A 16,000-nucleotide genomic window follows, 5' to 3' on the forward strand; every position below is an offset into this window, starting at 1 on the left:
TTGTTTGAGGCTCTCGGGCAGTTTCACTCCTTCCTGTCTCGTCTGTGTGCTTAAACCTCAGTCAATAAAGCATCTTAATCTCACCCTGCACAAAGAAAGGTTGCTTAGTCCCACAGAAATCATATCCCCTCCAGAGGTCCAGGCTGACGAGTGTGAAATTCAGCGGACCGTGGATTTGAATAGCCAGGAGGACGATAATCCAAATGTCATTTTTAACCGACCTTCAAACGCATTTGTCACCTCCCGGATGATGTTTTATTTGGCTGATGGTAAAAGTAATTTCCAGGCCTTGAACAAACAGTCTGCAGAGCAGGTAGCCAGGTTTGGGGCGAGTGTCAAGGATCTGCCTAGAAGTAAAAACTTACAACGGGGAGGAACAAAAGCAAAAATCAATACATGGGACTATATCAAACTGAAAGGCTTCTGTTCAGCAAAGGAAGCCATCAGAGAAATGAAAAAGCAACTTACTGAATGGAAGAAAATGCCTACAAATCGTAGATCTGATAAGGAGTTGGCATGCCAAATCTACAAAGAACTCATACAACTCGGTATTAAAAAAAAAAAAAAAATTCATGGGCAGATGAACTAATTAGACTTTTTCCAAAGAAGACATCTGAACGGCTACCAAGAGAGTAAAAAGGTGCCAAGTAAAAAGGTGTCACGAATCATCAGGGAAATGCAAATCAAAACCACACAGAAATATTCACACCATTAAGATGGTTATTATCGAAAGGTCAAGAGATGACATGTGTTGGCAAGGGTGAATGGAAGAGGCAAGCCTGTGTACTGTTGGTGGGAGCGAAAACCAGTAACAAGCAAACAACCCAGATGTTTACCCAGAGATAAATGGATAAACCCAATGTGGTATATAGGACAGTGGAATATTATTCAGCCCTTAAAAAGGAAGGAAAGTATTTTTTTAAGGATTTTGTTTTTAAGTAATCTCTGTACCCAACATGGGGCTCGAACCCACAACTCCGAGATCAAGAGTCCTACGCTTCCACCGACCAAGGCAGCCAGTGGCCCCCCAAAAAGGAAGGAGATTCTAATACCTGCTGCAACACGCGTGAACGTTGAGGACATTGCGTTGAGCGAAATAAGCCAGTCACAAAAGGACAAATCCTGTCTGATTCCAATTTCATGAGGTCCCCAGAGGAGTCAAATGCAGAGAGACAGACAGTAGGATGGTGGGAGCCAGGGGCTGAGCCGGGGAGGGCGGAGGGTATGGGGAGTCCATGTTTCATGGGGACAGAGTTTCCGTTTGAGAAGATGGAAAGGTTCTGGAGACAGATGGCAAGAATGATTGCACAACATTAGTGTCCTTAATGCCACTGAACGGTATGCTTGAAAACTGGCTAAAATGATAAATTTGTATGTTATGTGTATTCTGTTAAAATTTTCTATGTGCGTGAAAAGAAAATCCTAAGAGGTGTTCCAAAAACACCCACACATCTTTTTTTTTTAAGATTTTATTTATTTATTCAGTGAGAGAGAGCATAAGAGGTGAGAAGGTCAGAGGGAGAAGCGACTCCCCATGGAGCTGGGAGCCCAATGTGGGACTCGATCCCTGGATTCCGGGATCATGACCTGAGCTGAAGGCAGTTGCTTAACCAACTGAGCCACCCAGGTGCCCACCCACACATCTTTATAAAGGTCCTTACATATTCCCAGTGGTCCCAGTGTATCAACCTTCTGGCCTCTGGTCCTGACACCCACTCACCGAGGGCACAATAAGCAGAGACAGACATCTACAAAGGCTCCCCGATTCCAGCAATGTGGACTCACCCCACACCCCACCTTTGCACAGAGACGCAAAGAGCAAGGTGACATGAAAAGTAAAGCCAGGGCCAGCAAGAACTCTCATTGCTTGGAGCAAAACTCCAGAACTGTCCCAAATACATGAGAAAAGAGCTGAATAAAATGCCAGGCCAGATGGCGGAGGCTGAAGGCTGAGCTGAGACCAGACTGCCAACGCGACTCTGAGCACGGCTGCAAAGGTCCGTCCCCTGGTGAGAAGAAGCCACAACACAGTTACGGTCTGTTTTCACCTGCTTTCTCCCTTGCTGGCGGATCACAGCACAGCTGGGACATGCGTACTCCCTCCCACTGGCATGGACAGATCGCCTGGGGATGGCTGGATTTCATGGGCAGCCCCAGGACATTGGCTAGGACTGAAGAAGGAGAGAATCTGAATCTCAGATTCTGCCACTGAATCTCAGACTGAATTCTTTCTCCCAGTTTCATTCAGGTCATGACTTTGTTATGTTCCCATCGCTCGCTTGCTCACTCACGTATTTATTCACTAGCCCAGCAGTATTTATTGGGCTCCTACTGTGTGCCAGGCCCTGTTCTAGACACTAGGAACCCAGCAGTGAACAAAAGGGACTCAATCCCTGCCCTTGCAGAGCTGAGATTCCAGTGGGGAAGACAGACAAGAAACAAGATAAACAAGTAAAATATCCAGAATGTCAGATAGAGAAAAGAAGCCAGGTGAGGAGGGGGCGCCTGGGTGGCTCAGTGGGTTAAGCCTCTGCCTTCAGCTCAGGTCATGATCTCAAGGTCCTGGGATTGAGCCCCGCATTGGGCTCTCTGCTCAGCAGGGAGCCTGCTTCCCCCCATCTCCCTCTGCCTGCCTCTCTGCCTGCTTGTGATTTCTGTCTGTCAAATAAATTAAAAAATCTTAAAAAAAAAGAAAGAAAGAAAGAAAGAAAGAAACCAGGCGAGGAGAAAGGAAGGGGAAGTGGCATGTCACTTAGAGAAGATGGCCAGAAGAGGCCCCATTGAGGAAGAAACTTTGGAGTAAAGACCTAAAACAGGCGTAGGGGGAGGCATGAGGGTGTCTGGGTGGAGAAAAGCATTTCAGGCAGAGGGAAGAGCCAGTGCAAAGGGCCTGTGGCTGCAGGAGGCCTAGTGTCCTCAAGGAGCAGCATAGAGGCCTGTGTGGCTGGAGTGGTGGAGCGAGTGAGGACAAATGGAAGGAGCTGAGGACAGAGAGGTGACAGGGACAGAGGGTGCAGGGTTTTGTGGGTCTTTGCTGAGTGAGGTGGGAGCCATGCAGGATTCTACGCAGAGAAGGCAGATGCCCAGACTCGGGTGTTCACAAGGGCCCTCTGGTTGTCAAATTTGCAAGAAATTCAAAATGCAATGGAATTCATCCTCCCAACCACTGTGGGGCCCCCTCTCCCCTTCCTTCACCCCATATTTTACTCATCATCAGGGCTGAGGACTCTACCTAGTACTTCCTATCCCACTGGCCATGGTTTGGGCTCTCATTTGCCCACTCAGATGAACTGTAATGCCTTCCTCCGTACTCATATCTCCCTGAGTATCTCCTCCCCCTAATTCATCATTGACTGAATAGACAGGTCACCCATTGGATATTTCCAAAAGGACTCCCCCTGTGCCGATCCTAAGAGCACCCCGGACTTCCACACCTCTCTGTCTCCATCCTGAATGCCCTTCCCTCTCCCCACCCCAACTCCAGTTCAAAAGATGCCTCTGCTAGGAAGCCTCCAAGGGAATTCAATTAGCCAGTGCCCAAACTCCACATCTGTCCACACATGCCCATGGTTACCTACCTCCAACACCTGTCACTCCCTGCCTGGGGCTCATCCTGGCCACAGGACTGAGGAATGGGCCAGGGGCCCTGGGAAGTCGAAACCCTTGGATAGCCCTCAACCAGTGATTGATGGGAGTTGGTGGAGAAATGCCCTCAACTTTGCAGCTAGCCAGCCTGGGATATTGGATCTTAGATCTGCCACTTCCTGCTGTGTGACCTTGGGCAAACCACTTCAGCTCTCTGGGCAGAGTTGAAACTATAAAATAATTTCTTTCTATGTAACATGCTTAGAACAGTGTCCTGTTCATGGTAAGCCCTAGATAACACTGTCGTTTTCACACCTATGGCTACCAGTGCAACTCCCTTCTCTGCTGAATCCTCCAAATCTACTTCAGTGCCTGGCCTGCAAGAAAGACACAGGTAGTACTTGTCGAAAGGTAGATCAGTGATCACTCTTGTCCAGGCTGGGGAATAGGGCAGCCAGATCAAAATTCCAGACGCTGTCATTTATCATTCTTTCTCTCTCTCTCTCACTCTTGCTCTTAAACTTGCTTGACTCTATCTGTGCTGGACGGTTTAAAAGTAAAAAGGTCAAGGGACGCCTGGGTGGCTCAGTTGGTTGGACGACTGCCTTCGGCTCAGGTCATGATCCCGGAGTCCCGGGATCGAGTCCCACATCAGGCTCCCAGCAACATGGGGAGTCTGCTTCACTCTCTGACCTTCTCGCTCATGCTCTCTCTCACTGTCTCTCTCTCAAATAAATAAATAAAATCTTTAAAAAAAAAAAAAAAGTAAAAAGGTCAAGGGCGCCTGGGTGGCTCAGTCGGTTAGGCGTCTGCTTTCAGATCGGGTCATGATCCTGGGGTCCTGGGATTGAACCCCTCAGGCTCCCTGCGCTGCGGGGCAGTCTGTTTCTCCCTCTCCTTCTGCCCTTGCTCATGTGCTCGCTCTCTCCTTCAAACAACTTTTAAAATTATTTTTTAAAGATATTTATTTATTTGACAACAAGAGATCACAAGTAGGCAGAGAGGCAGGCAGAGAGGGGGGGGAAGCAGGTTCCCTGTCGACCACAGAACCCGATATGGGGCTCCATCCCAGGACCCTGGGATCATGACCTGAGCCAAAGGCAGAGGCTTAACCCACTGAGCCACCCAGGCACCCCTAGACAATCTTTTTTTAAAAATAAAAGTAAGGGGCACCTGGGTGGCTCAGTGGGTTAAAGCCTCTGCCTTTGGCTCAGGTCATGATCTCGGGGTCCTGGGATCGAGCCCTACATCCGGTTCTCTGCTCAGCAGGGAGCCTGCTTCCCTCTCTCTCTGCCTGCTTCTCTGCCTACTTGTGATCTCTCTCTCTCTGTCAAAGCAATAAATAAAATCTTTTTTAAAAAAATAAATAAAAGTTGGGGCGCCTGGGTGGCTCAGTGGGTTGGGCTGCTGCCTTCGGCTCAGGTCATGATGTCAGGGTCCTGGAATCGAGTCCCGCATTGGGCTCTCTGCTCAGCGGGGAGCCTGCTTCCCTCCTCTCTCTCTGCCTGCCTCTCTGCCTACTTGTGATCTCTCTCTGTCAAATAAATAAATAAAATCTTTTAAATAAATAAATAAAAGTAAAAAGGACAGACTGCCAGGGTTGGGGCGGGGATGGGAATTTCTCCCAGGGACGAGTATTCCTCCAATGTTGTTTCTTAAACTAAACCAACCTACATCTGTTCTCTCTAATGTCCTCGGCAGGAGTAGGAGGGTAGTTTGGCCCATACTCTGCATCTTTGGATTTTTCCCCCCCTGTTCAATACGTGTTTCTGACCTCGGGTGAGGGTTTCATTGTCCCCCCCAGCTCATTCTGCCCCTTCGGCCAGTCATTGGCTGTGTGTGGTATGAGTGTGTTAATATGTTATGACATTAATTCATTATGATGATAATTATTCGTGCAGATGGGCTTTTTTCTCTCAACAAATATTTACTGAATGCTCACTGGACGCCACCATGATTCAGCTAACATGTGCCCTGGGATCTTAAAACTCTCAAAATCATCTAGAACTATCACCCTTTAAGGCTGCAAGAAACTTCAGTGATGATATTTGCTGGAGAGACAGAACTGGATACAAAAGTTGGAGCCACTTTAGAAAAAGATGGTTAGCCCTCGCACCCAGTCTTAAAAAAACGTTTGAAGACTGCGCCCCCCCTCCACTTTGTTCGTAGTAACTAATGAACATGTGATTTAGTAGGTCCAGTGATGCGGTTCTGTACCTCCTATCGGACCTGCACGATTCAGGGCAGGGATAGGTGGATCGTGTGAAAGGTAGGAAAGAGAGAAATGGGAGCTACAAAAAAACAAATTAGAAGTGAAAGAAAGTCCATTTTATAATGCCATTTACGATTTTTTAAGATCCTATTTTTAAGTAATCGCTACCCGATACGGGGCTCAAACTCACAACCTCAAAATGCAAAGTCATGCACTCCAATGACTGTGCGCCCCTGTATGATTCCATTTATAGGAAATATGGAGAATAGGGAGACCCACGGAGACAGAACACAGATTGGCGGTTGCCAGAGAGGGGGAAGGCAGAGCGCCTGCTTCATCAGTAGGAAACTCCCCTTCAGGGTGATGGAAATATTCTGGAACAAGAGAGAGGGGACGGTTGCACAATATTGTGAATGTACTAAATCCCATTAAAGTATACACCTTAAGGGGCGCCGGGCTGGCTCAGCGGGAGCATGCAACTCTTGATCCTGGGGTTGTGAGTTCGAGACCCACATCGGATGTAGAGATTACTTTAAAAAATAAATCTTCCCCCCAAATTATGCACTTTAAAATGGTAAATTGTGCATTATGTGTATTTTATAATTTTTTTAAAGATTTTATTTATTTATTTGACAGACAGAGATCACAAGTAGGCAGAGAGGCAGGCAGAGAGAGAAAGAGGAGGAAGCAGGCTCTCTGCAGAGCAGAGAGCCGGATGTGGGGCTCGATCCCAGGACCCTGGTATCATGACCTGAGCCAAAGGCAGAGGTTTTAACCCAATGAGCCACTCAGGCGCCCCTGTATTTTATAATTTAAAAAGAAAAGAAGAAATTGGACATCCGCCCTCATTCTGGAAAGTACTTTAAAAGTAGCCAATTTATCAAAAGCCTAACGTCCTTGACCTTTCTTTTAAAACTCACCGTAACTACATCCAGTGACATGTCCTCTTTCTAAAATAATGTAACTTTTTTTTTCATTTTGAAAAAAAGAAAGAGGAGCGCCTGGGTGGCTCCGTCAGTTAAGGGGCTGCCTTTGGCTCAAGTCATGATCCCAGGGTCCTGGGATCGAGCCCCACCATCAAGGTCCCTTTCCCTCTGCCGGCCACTCCCCCTGCCTGTGTTCTCTGTCAAGTGAATAAAATCTTTTTTTTTTTCCTAATAAATAAATAATGAAAATAATTTTTTTTAAAGAAACAAATTTTAAAAGTGAATTTAAAAAGAAAAAATGTGCTTATTAAAAAAGTAGCCAAGATTTCGTGAGCACCTCCTGTATACCCAGGACTGTACACGTCACCTAGCCAGGCCTTCCAGGAACTCTAGGAGGAGGGCACTAGGGTTCAGCTGGTGGTCAGCCAAGAACAGTGACACACTGAGGGTCCTGTGATGCTCCCACCAGCTCTGCAATCGGCAGGGCTGGGTGGGACCTAAGACTCTGCATTCCTCTAGGGTGCTGCTGGCTCTTTCAGAAGGAAGGTCTGGGGATTCTGATGAGCAGCAGAGTCAGTCAGCCTCCTCCTTCAGACAGGCTTAGCCTTGCCAGAGGGGGTAGAACAACCCAAGAGTCCTTGCCTGTCACAGTGGAGACAGAGAGGGTTGAAAGATCCTAGAACAGAATTTGCCCTCACTTGCCCAGGTCATTAGGGCCCTCTGGTCTTGTAAGCTAACATTTCAAAAAGAATCATACAATAAATAAGAAAAATCCTTGGCCAGAGTTTCTGACGTCCCAGAGCTGCCCTGGGCATTACTTTGCGGGTCATTTGCCCAGTACTTTGTTCAATGTCAAATCCACCCTTTGTCTCTGGAATCTTGGTCTTGATCTTTCTGTTTATTGGGGTGGGGGGGGGGGGGAGAAGGCGGTAGACACACAGCAGAACGGAGTTAAATCTCACTTATTAAACCCTCCAAGAGGTAGGATGGCATTTAGCCCTAAGGGACATCTGTAGGCCTTTCTGCAAATCTCTGGAGGAAAAACATACCAACAGGGATAAACCCAGCTACTCAAGATGTATGGAGTTGTGGGGGCTTCCTGCAGCCTAGGTTTGGGGTGTCCTACGGCCTAGAGATCAAATGGGACAGGAGGGACCAGCAGCCAATCCAGACCCCTGGCCTCCATTCATTCCCCATCCTAACACCCTCCCCCACCCCCACCCCACCCTGCCAGGGGCCCAAGACTGTCCCTGGAAGAGTCTGCGTGGGAAATGGCAAGGATGGTCTGAAGTCCTGAACTCTGAACAGGAAAAGCGACCGGTGGAAGCCATCCCCAGGACCCTGGCTCATAGCTAAAGAGTGAGGGGGCGCCAGCGGGGGCTCCCCTTCCTGTTGGTTCAGCCCTAGCGAGGCTGCCGCCTCCGGAAAGGTGCTCATTCCTCCTGTTTACAATCTATTCAGGTTCCTTCTCGGGGCTCAGTCTCCCAGGCCTCCTAAGCAGGAACCCCCGAGAACCCAGGAGGAACCTAGCCGCCAGCCTCCCCCCTCCGGCCCCTTGCGGTCTCCGCCTGGGCACGTGTCCTGCAAGGCTGTCGCTGTCCGGCCGCTAGAGCAAGAGGGAAGAGAGAAGGATCCCGCTGCCAGTCTCTCTCACTCCTGAAGGAACAAAAGCCACCCCGAGAGTCAAGTGTGTCCAAAATAAAAGGGAGGGATTGGCCTAGAGGGGAGACAAGCGCTGTCGCTGCTTGTCATTTGGCGCAAGGGAGGGGAGAATATTAAATATTAAGCGGAGCAAGCGGTTTCCTAAGACGATGTAATTATTCTCAACAGCCTAAACTCCATCTGCCATCTCCCGTTTTCCAACGCATTCACGCAAACTTGAGCACAGAAAACAAGGCCGGGCCACACCAGGCGGAGGCAACTTTTGCTTGGGGGGACCCCCCCACCACCACCAAAGGCAGAAGCGATGGGGGAGGGGAGGCGCGCATGATCCCGAGCCCCGTCCCTTGTAGAGCCTGCTTGGGTCTCAAAGCAGAGAGCCGCTCATGTAGACTTGAGTGAAGGCGGGATGAGAGCGGAGGACACACAAAAAGTACAATTTGGCTTCGATCAGAAACTAATCACTGGGGAAACAGCACAAGCCCAGGGCAAGTGGCAAAGACAGAGGCGCGGCAAGGTGGCTAAGAGCGGTTCAAAGAGACTGGATTTTTAAGAAACCAGTACTCGCTGGAGACGAGGGGTCTGCCCCCTACTTCCTGCGCAGAGAAACTATTCAGAAAGGGGAAGCGGTTTTTGAGACAGAAACAAGTAAAATCTGGAAATAAACGCTCTCTCCCCACCGCACCCCACCCCCAAATACTATTCTCAGGAAGGGGATGAGGGAGGTCATCGCGTTTCCACCTTTGCAGATGGAGGTAATGTTGCAGCAAGGAAGTAACTGGATTCTCCCGAAGGACCCAGCCCCGGCGTCCCCAGACCTGGAAGCCCCCACTCACTCACCTGTATCTCATGAGCTCCGGGGCTCCTCCCGCGGCAAGGCTAGTGGACAGCGCAGCGGGTCCTCCAGCTGTCCTGAGGGTCCCACCTTGCCAACGTCTGGAGAGCCGAGCCGGCCGAAGCCCACGCACCCATTGCCCATCCAATGGAAAGGAGAAGAAGAGAAAGAAGGGGGGACCCAGGAGCAGCCGTGTTCTGAGCTGAGGGCTCCCCACAAAGGCAAGCGCCAAGTGGGGCTGCTGTGCCAGCTGCCAGGGGGAAAAAGAGGAGGAGGAGGTTTCCCTGATTCTGGGAGGAGGGGCGGGGGGGGGGGAGGACCGACAGCTCAGCAGCAACTGATCATTTCCAGCAAAGTGCTCCGCCGGGACCCAGCTCGGGGAGGTGGATCCAACCAAAGACGTGTCCCCCCATTGCTCCTCAGGAGAAAATGAATTTGTTGCTGTTTTCTCTGAGCCCCTGAGCACCGCACGGCGACCTCCCAGCAAGCACGGGGCAGGACCCTAGTTCCTAGAAGGATGCTGTTTATTCTCCAGCCCCCCCCCCCTTCGGATGGGCTTCTCTTAAGCAGCAGAGGAAAGATGGTAACATGAGGGCTCTCCCTCTTCCTCTTGGGGGGTCTTCGGAGGGGGCGTGTAGAACACGCGTGAGCAGCAGTCTGTGGAATCACGCTTAGAATTTAACCGTCTCCCCTCCGCCAATCGCAACCTAAATTATTGATGCTCGTACAAAAAAAACAATCATTAGCAGACAGCTGCTAACCCCCTCCCTGAGTCCTTTCTGTTCATTCTCCAAACAGCTTTCCCTTACCCAACCCCCACCTCTCCTTAGCCCGAGGGGCTGTATTATTTCAACAGAAAAGCAGAAAAAAGGAAAACAGCACTTCCAAGCAAAAAAAAAAAAAAAAAAGGCAATTGATTGCAAGTTCCAGGGTTTCCTGCCACAGGCAAGGACTTATAACTGAGCCGACCCTCCTGTGATTCTGTTTAAAGGGGCCCTCTTAGAGAGGGTAATGTTTTTCCTCTAAGAGGCTTCTGGGGGCACAGAGAGACCCCATATTTTTCCGAAGTAGGGATATCTATCTTACTGGGGAAAGCACTGTTTTTGCTTTTTTTTTTTTTAATTGAGGTCTAATTGACGCAGAACATTTTATCAGTTTCAGGTGGGCAACCTAACGATTCGATATTTGTACACACCGTGAAATGATCACCATCTATATCTAAGAAAGTGGCGTGGTTTAGACGGAAAATGGAACTCAGGCTGGGTGTTCTGGAATCCTAAGGGAACAGTGTTCATTTTTCAAAATCTGTTGATGGTATTTTCATCGTGTTGGTTTTTTTAGATCCTTATTGGTTAGAGATTCGTATTGAAGTATTTATGGGTGAGAGAAGAAGATGTTTCCAGGAAACCACCAGAACATCCATCAAGGGACAAATGGATGAAGACAATATGGTATATCCATACAAACGGAATATTATTTAGCTGTTAAAAAAAAAAAAAAAAAAGATTGAAGGGCTGACTCACACTAGAATACAGATGAACCTTGAAAATGGGATGTTCAGTGAGAGAAGCCAGACACCAAAAGGTCACCTGGTATATGATCCCATTTATATGAAACATCCAGAACAGGCAAACCCATGGAGGTGGTAAGTGAATTTCTGGTTGGGGGAGGGGGGGATGGGGAGTGAGTGTCAAGGACGCAAGATCTCTTTTGCTCTGAAACTAGACAGGGGCGGTGGTGGCATGGCTATCAGTGTCCTAACCTCTGCAGGCTTGTTTGCTTTAAAATGGTTAATTTGCTGTGATAGGAATTTCAAAAAAAAAAAAAAAAAAAAAAAAAAAAAAAAAAAAACTCCACCAAAAAGGAGAGGGAAAGAGAAACACAAAAAGCAGAGCGATGCTGAGGAAGACGCTGAGGAAGACGCTGATGGGGACAGGAAGCCCACTGTATTTTTCATTGTCTTCTCCCTGTCGTGTGTATGCCTGATATTTTCACTTTTAAAGAGATGGGGTGGAGTGGAATAGGGAGAAAGCAGCCCTTGGACCTGGTCCGGACCAACTGAAGGAGGTGGGGGGCTCCCCTGCAAGTGAGAGCGACCCCCAGTTCAGGTGAGCCCCTGGCCTGCAAAGGGAAATCACAGGCCGTGGGGTCCTGTGGTCTGGGACAGCAAACAGCCCCCATGCCATCTTGCCAGCCCACCACCCCAGACAAGCCTCAGCCTCCTCGTCAGTAAAATGGGGCTAATCTGTCTCACCTTCTGGGGATTTTGTGAGAATTATGTGAAATCCTGTTGAAAAGTGGGAAGAATTTTGGCTTCTAAATCCATCTCTGGAAAGAAACATGAAGACTAATAACAGGGGCTCTCATGGTGGCTTTCTCTGCTGACGTTTTTATATTTAGGGGATTTTGCAACATGTGAGTACAGATTAAAACATTAAGTTAAGAAGTGAGACTGTAGGGGTGCCTGGTTGGCTCAGTGGGTTAAAGCCTCTGCCTGCGGCTCAGGTCGTGATCTCAGGGTCCTGGGATCAAGCCCCCTGTCAGGCTCTCTGCTCAGCGGGAAGCCTGCTTCCTCCTCTCTCTCTCTCTGCCTGCCTCTCTGCCTACTTGTGATCTCGCTCTCTCTGTCAAATAAATAAATAAATAAAAACTTAAAAAAAAAAAAAAAAGAAGTGAGATTGTGTATGTCAAGATTGTGTATGTCACTTTCTCTATAAAGGACGAGATAAACATGTTAGGTTTTGTCAGTCCTCTGATCCCTGTGACATACACACGATTTGGCCTATCGAAGTACCACAATGTGTAAATAAATGGGCAAGGCTGTGTACTAATAAAACTTTATTTTAAAGACGGGTTACAGACTGAATTTGGGCCCTGGGCTGTAGTTTGCTGACCTCTGATATGGAAATTCCTTAGCTTCTGCCACCTATCAATTGTTTTTCTCAATTCCAGTATTAGAAATGCCACTGGTAAGCATTGGTAACTGCCACTGGTAAGCTGTGTGGCCTTGGGCAAGTCACGGAAGATTCCATTGCCTCCTGTTCAAAACTAGGATAATAATACTTGAGGGAGTTGTTTTGAGTGTATACTGAGACATCCAATATTTAAGTGCACTGTGTACTCTAAAATGCTGTGCAATGTAAGATATTATTATTGTTATGCCGGAAGCCATAAGTCTGTGTAATTAGCATTGAATTTTCCTATTTTTAAAATCACACAACTTGTATGAGTCACGTCATGATGAACATAAATAACCATTCTGGTTTCCTTTGAAGTCCTTTGAAAATGTCAAAAAGTTCTGCTTTTTCCCTTAGGCAAATGAGACCATCCTCAGTCAACCGTTGTTTAAAACTCTTGTGTCTTTTGGAAGAGTTGTGATCTTGGATGGATTGAACAATTGACCCCAATTATTCACTCCCTGCTGTATCCCTATCTTTGCCATGTTCTCACTGTGGGTGGTGCGTACCTTCCCAACCCTTGGCTTTGGACTTGCTTCGATCAATGGCACGTGGGCAGAGGCAGCAATGAACCAGTTGCAAGCCTGGGTCTTAAGAGGCCTCAAGGACTCCCACCTGCCCTTTAGCACCTCTGTTCTTGCTGTGACAGCAAATGCCTCGGGAGGAGGATGAGAGACACATGGAGCAGAGTCATCCAGCTGAGTCTTTTTCAGATTAGCCAACTCCGGCTGACTCACAGGTGCACGGGGATCTATAACCATTGCTTTAAACTACAGAGCTTTGACTTATTTATAAAGCAACATAATTGTTGACAATCCACTGAGTCACTGACCCAGGGAGGGAGCACACAGCTTGTGAGTTGTAAGCAGAATCAGACTGAATTCAAAGTAAAAAGAGAATGAAGTCAGCCCAGTAGCCGAAGTCTGGGCACCTTCTCCACCATTCCACTTAAGTTTCTAATTCTGCTCACAAAAATGATGCCCGAAGAGAAACATTTCAGAAGGCAGCGGGACAGGCTGATCCAATCGAGGAATTGGGAGGACAGTGGGTGGCTGGTCCAGTAGGAGTACATAAAGTGCTCCACACTTAGCTCTCACTGGACTGGCTGCTCCCTACAGCAAGGGTGGCCAGGACATGTGGATTTTGGTGAACACTCAGCACAATGCCACCATGATTTGAAGATGTTCACTAAATGTACTTCTCTCTTCTCTCCCCACTGAACTTGCAGTAACAAAACTAGGCCTCAGGGTCTTCATACTGCTGTTCCCTCTGCCTGGAATTCCCTTCCCTCGGCTAGTTCCCCAGCTTACTTCATCACTTTGTCCAGGCCTCTGCTGAAACAGAGAAGACATTTCTATTGACCTTATCCGAAAAACAGCCACAGTCACTCTCTACCTCCCCACCCTGCTTCCCTCTGTTGTCCTTTCTTTTGTGCATCTTTCGCTCCTTGATATTAGACTATATAGCTATCTGTTTATGCTTAGTACCCCCTGAGCAGAACGGAAGCTCCGTGAGGACAGGAGCTTTGTTTCATACACAGCTGCACTTCCAGCACCCACAATTGTAGCACATAGTAGGTGCTATCACATAGTAGGTGCTCAATAAGGATTTGCTGAATGAATACAGGAGTGAGTAAATGAATGAGTAAAACGAGCTCCTCTAAAATGTTTGTCAAATGAACAAGCGAGTGAGCAATGAATGAATACCTTCCTTTGTTCTTACATCTCTTTAAATAACGAAAAAGTTTCCTCTCCTTCCTCCTTGAGGAAAGGCAGAAGGGTTTTGCTGAGAGAAGATAAAGTTTATTTCTGAGGGAGGATAGAAATGAAGAACGTGTAATTTCTAAGAGGAAAGAGAAGATGGTGTAAAGCTCCCTCCAGGCCCAGGATCTATGCAAATTGCCACACATCTGGAACAGAGAAGGACATCTCAGGCTTTTGGACTGAGATGTATTAATCAGTATAGGACAGGTGATTCCATGATAACAAATATCTCCAGAATTTCAGTGGACAAAATGGTAGAAGTGCATTTGCACTCATGTGAAATACCCTGCATGGCATATTCTGCTCCACATCATTGTCATTCAAGGTCCCAGACTGTTGAAGTTCCCACCATCTAGAACACTGTTGGTCACCATGGCAATGAAAAGGAAGATGGAGAATTGTGCCCCTGCTCTTAAAAATCTTCCTCGTAGAAATGACTCCTACCACTTCTGCTCATTTGTCATTGGCCAAAACAAATCAGACATCACATTCAACTTTCAGAGCATAGACAAGAATGGTCTCCCTCTGTGTCCATGTATCAGCTAGCTTTTGCTGTGTAACAAACTATTCCATAATTAGTGGTTTAGAACAATTTAAAAATGTATTATTTGTCCCAATTTTTTAGGTTAACTCAGTGGTTCATCTGATTGTGGCCAGGTCAGCTGATCTCTATAGTCTGCTGGTAGTTTGGCTGGGACTAGGTGATCTATTATGTTCTCATTTATGTCTAGTGGTTGACATGTCTAGTGGTTGGGTTCTTAGCTGGGAAAACTCATCTCTGCTCCATGTGGTATCTTATCCCCTAGGAGACTAGCCCAGCATTTACACAGTGGCAGAAGAGTTGTAAGAAAGCAAGAACAGAAGCTGCAAGTCCTCTTGAGGCCTTGACTTGAAACTCTCTTGCCATCATTTTTGCCATATTCAATTGTTCAAAGCATGCCACATGATGCAACCCATTTCTTCATGGCCATCAGGAAATAGGCTCCACTTCATGATGGGAAAATGTGCAAATAATGTGTGGCTATTTGTAGCCATATAGTCTGGAGTAGAAAACAACCAAAAATTCAGAATGGCAATAATGTATCACTCCCAAGATGATCATGAGATACTCCAATGAGTTTCTCCATAACCGCTATTTGGAGATCTCTATTCCAGGATATGAGGCAACTAGAATCAGACAGGAAAGAAAGAGATTGGCATTATACCAGGTCTGCTGTATACTGCTAGGGTAGGCCCTAGATTTGTGTAGTGCACAACCCATACAACCAATACAAGATAGCCAGTCAGTATCCCCTGCCCCATTCTTTTATCCACCTCTAGAAAAGTGTAAGTGTGTGAGTATGAGTATGTGAGTACATGGCTCTGAACCTAGAACTATCAAATGTCCTGTATCAAGAGCTTTCACAGGTCCTGGTCCAAAAAAGCAATGTGTCAGAAGTTTGGGCTTCCTTTCACCCCTACCTGATTCTTTCTCTTTTATATTCTCTCTGTCTGTCTGTCTGTCTCTCCCTCTCACTCCTTCTCTCCAATATATATATATTTCTTTTTTTTTTAAAGATTTTATTTATTTATTTGACAGACAGAGATCACAAGTAGGCAGAGAGAAAGGCAGAGAGGGAGGGGGAAGCAGGATCCTCGCCGAGCAGAGAGCGCGATGCGGGGCTCGATCCCAGGACCCTGGGATCACAACCAGAGCCAAAGGCAGAAGCCTTAACCCACTGAGCCACCCAGGCGCCCCCAGTACATCTATTCTGACTCATCCCACCAACTAAACATCCAGTCATTTCTTATAATGGGCGAGAAACACATGTGGTTATGCTGAATATCCAAGTACCCTCAAAATCTGTCTCAAGGGAACTTCTTGACTCAAATTTCAAGAAAGCATTTGCCTCTTCAAAGAAGACAAGTTACTCAACACTGTAATATATATACACACAATTTCTTTTTTCTTTTTTTTTAAGATTTTATTTATTTATTTGACAGAGATCACAAATAGGCAGAGAGAGAGAGAGAGAGGAGGAAGCAGACTCCCTGCCAAGCAGAGAGACCGATGCAGGACTTGA

General features: G+C 47.2%; 1 protein-coding gene across 6 annotated transcripts in view; it reads right to left on the bottom strand.

Moving 5' to 3' along the window:
• CACNA1A (calcium voltage-gated channel subunit alpha1 A) overlaps positions 1-9,420 on the bottom strand; it is a 286,734-nt gene extending 277,314 nt beyond the window's left edge. For 3 of the 6 annotated variants that reach the window (XM_059160169.1, XM_059160170.1, XM_059160174.1), the window contains exon 1: positions 9,223-9,419. The gene's annotated coding sequence lies outside the window, so the exon portion shown is untranslated. Of the gene's footprint in view, positions 1-9,222 lie in introns of all 6 variants that reach the window. The other 3 variants (XM_059160168.1, XM_059160167.1, XM_059160172.1) reach the window with 2 other exon arrangements.
• Between the last annotated feature and the right edge of the window lie 6,580 nt (positions 9,421-16,000).

Source organism: Mustela lutreola, chromosome 2, assembly GCF_030435805.1.
Source record: "Mustela lutreola isolate mMusLut2 chromosome 2, mMusLut2.pri, whole genome shotgun sequence".
NCBI lineage: Eukaryota > Metazoa > Chordata > Mammalia > Carnivora > Mustelidae > Mustela > Mustela lutreola.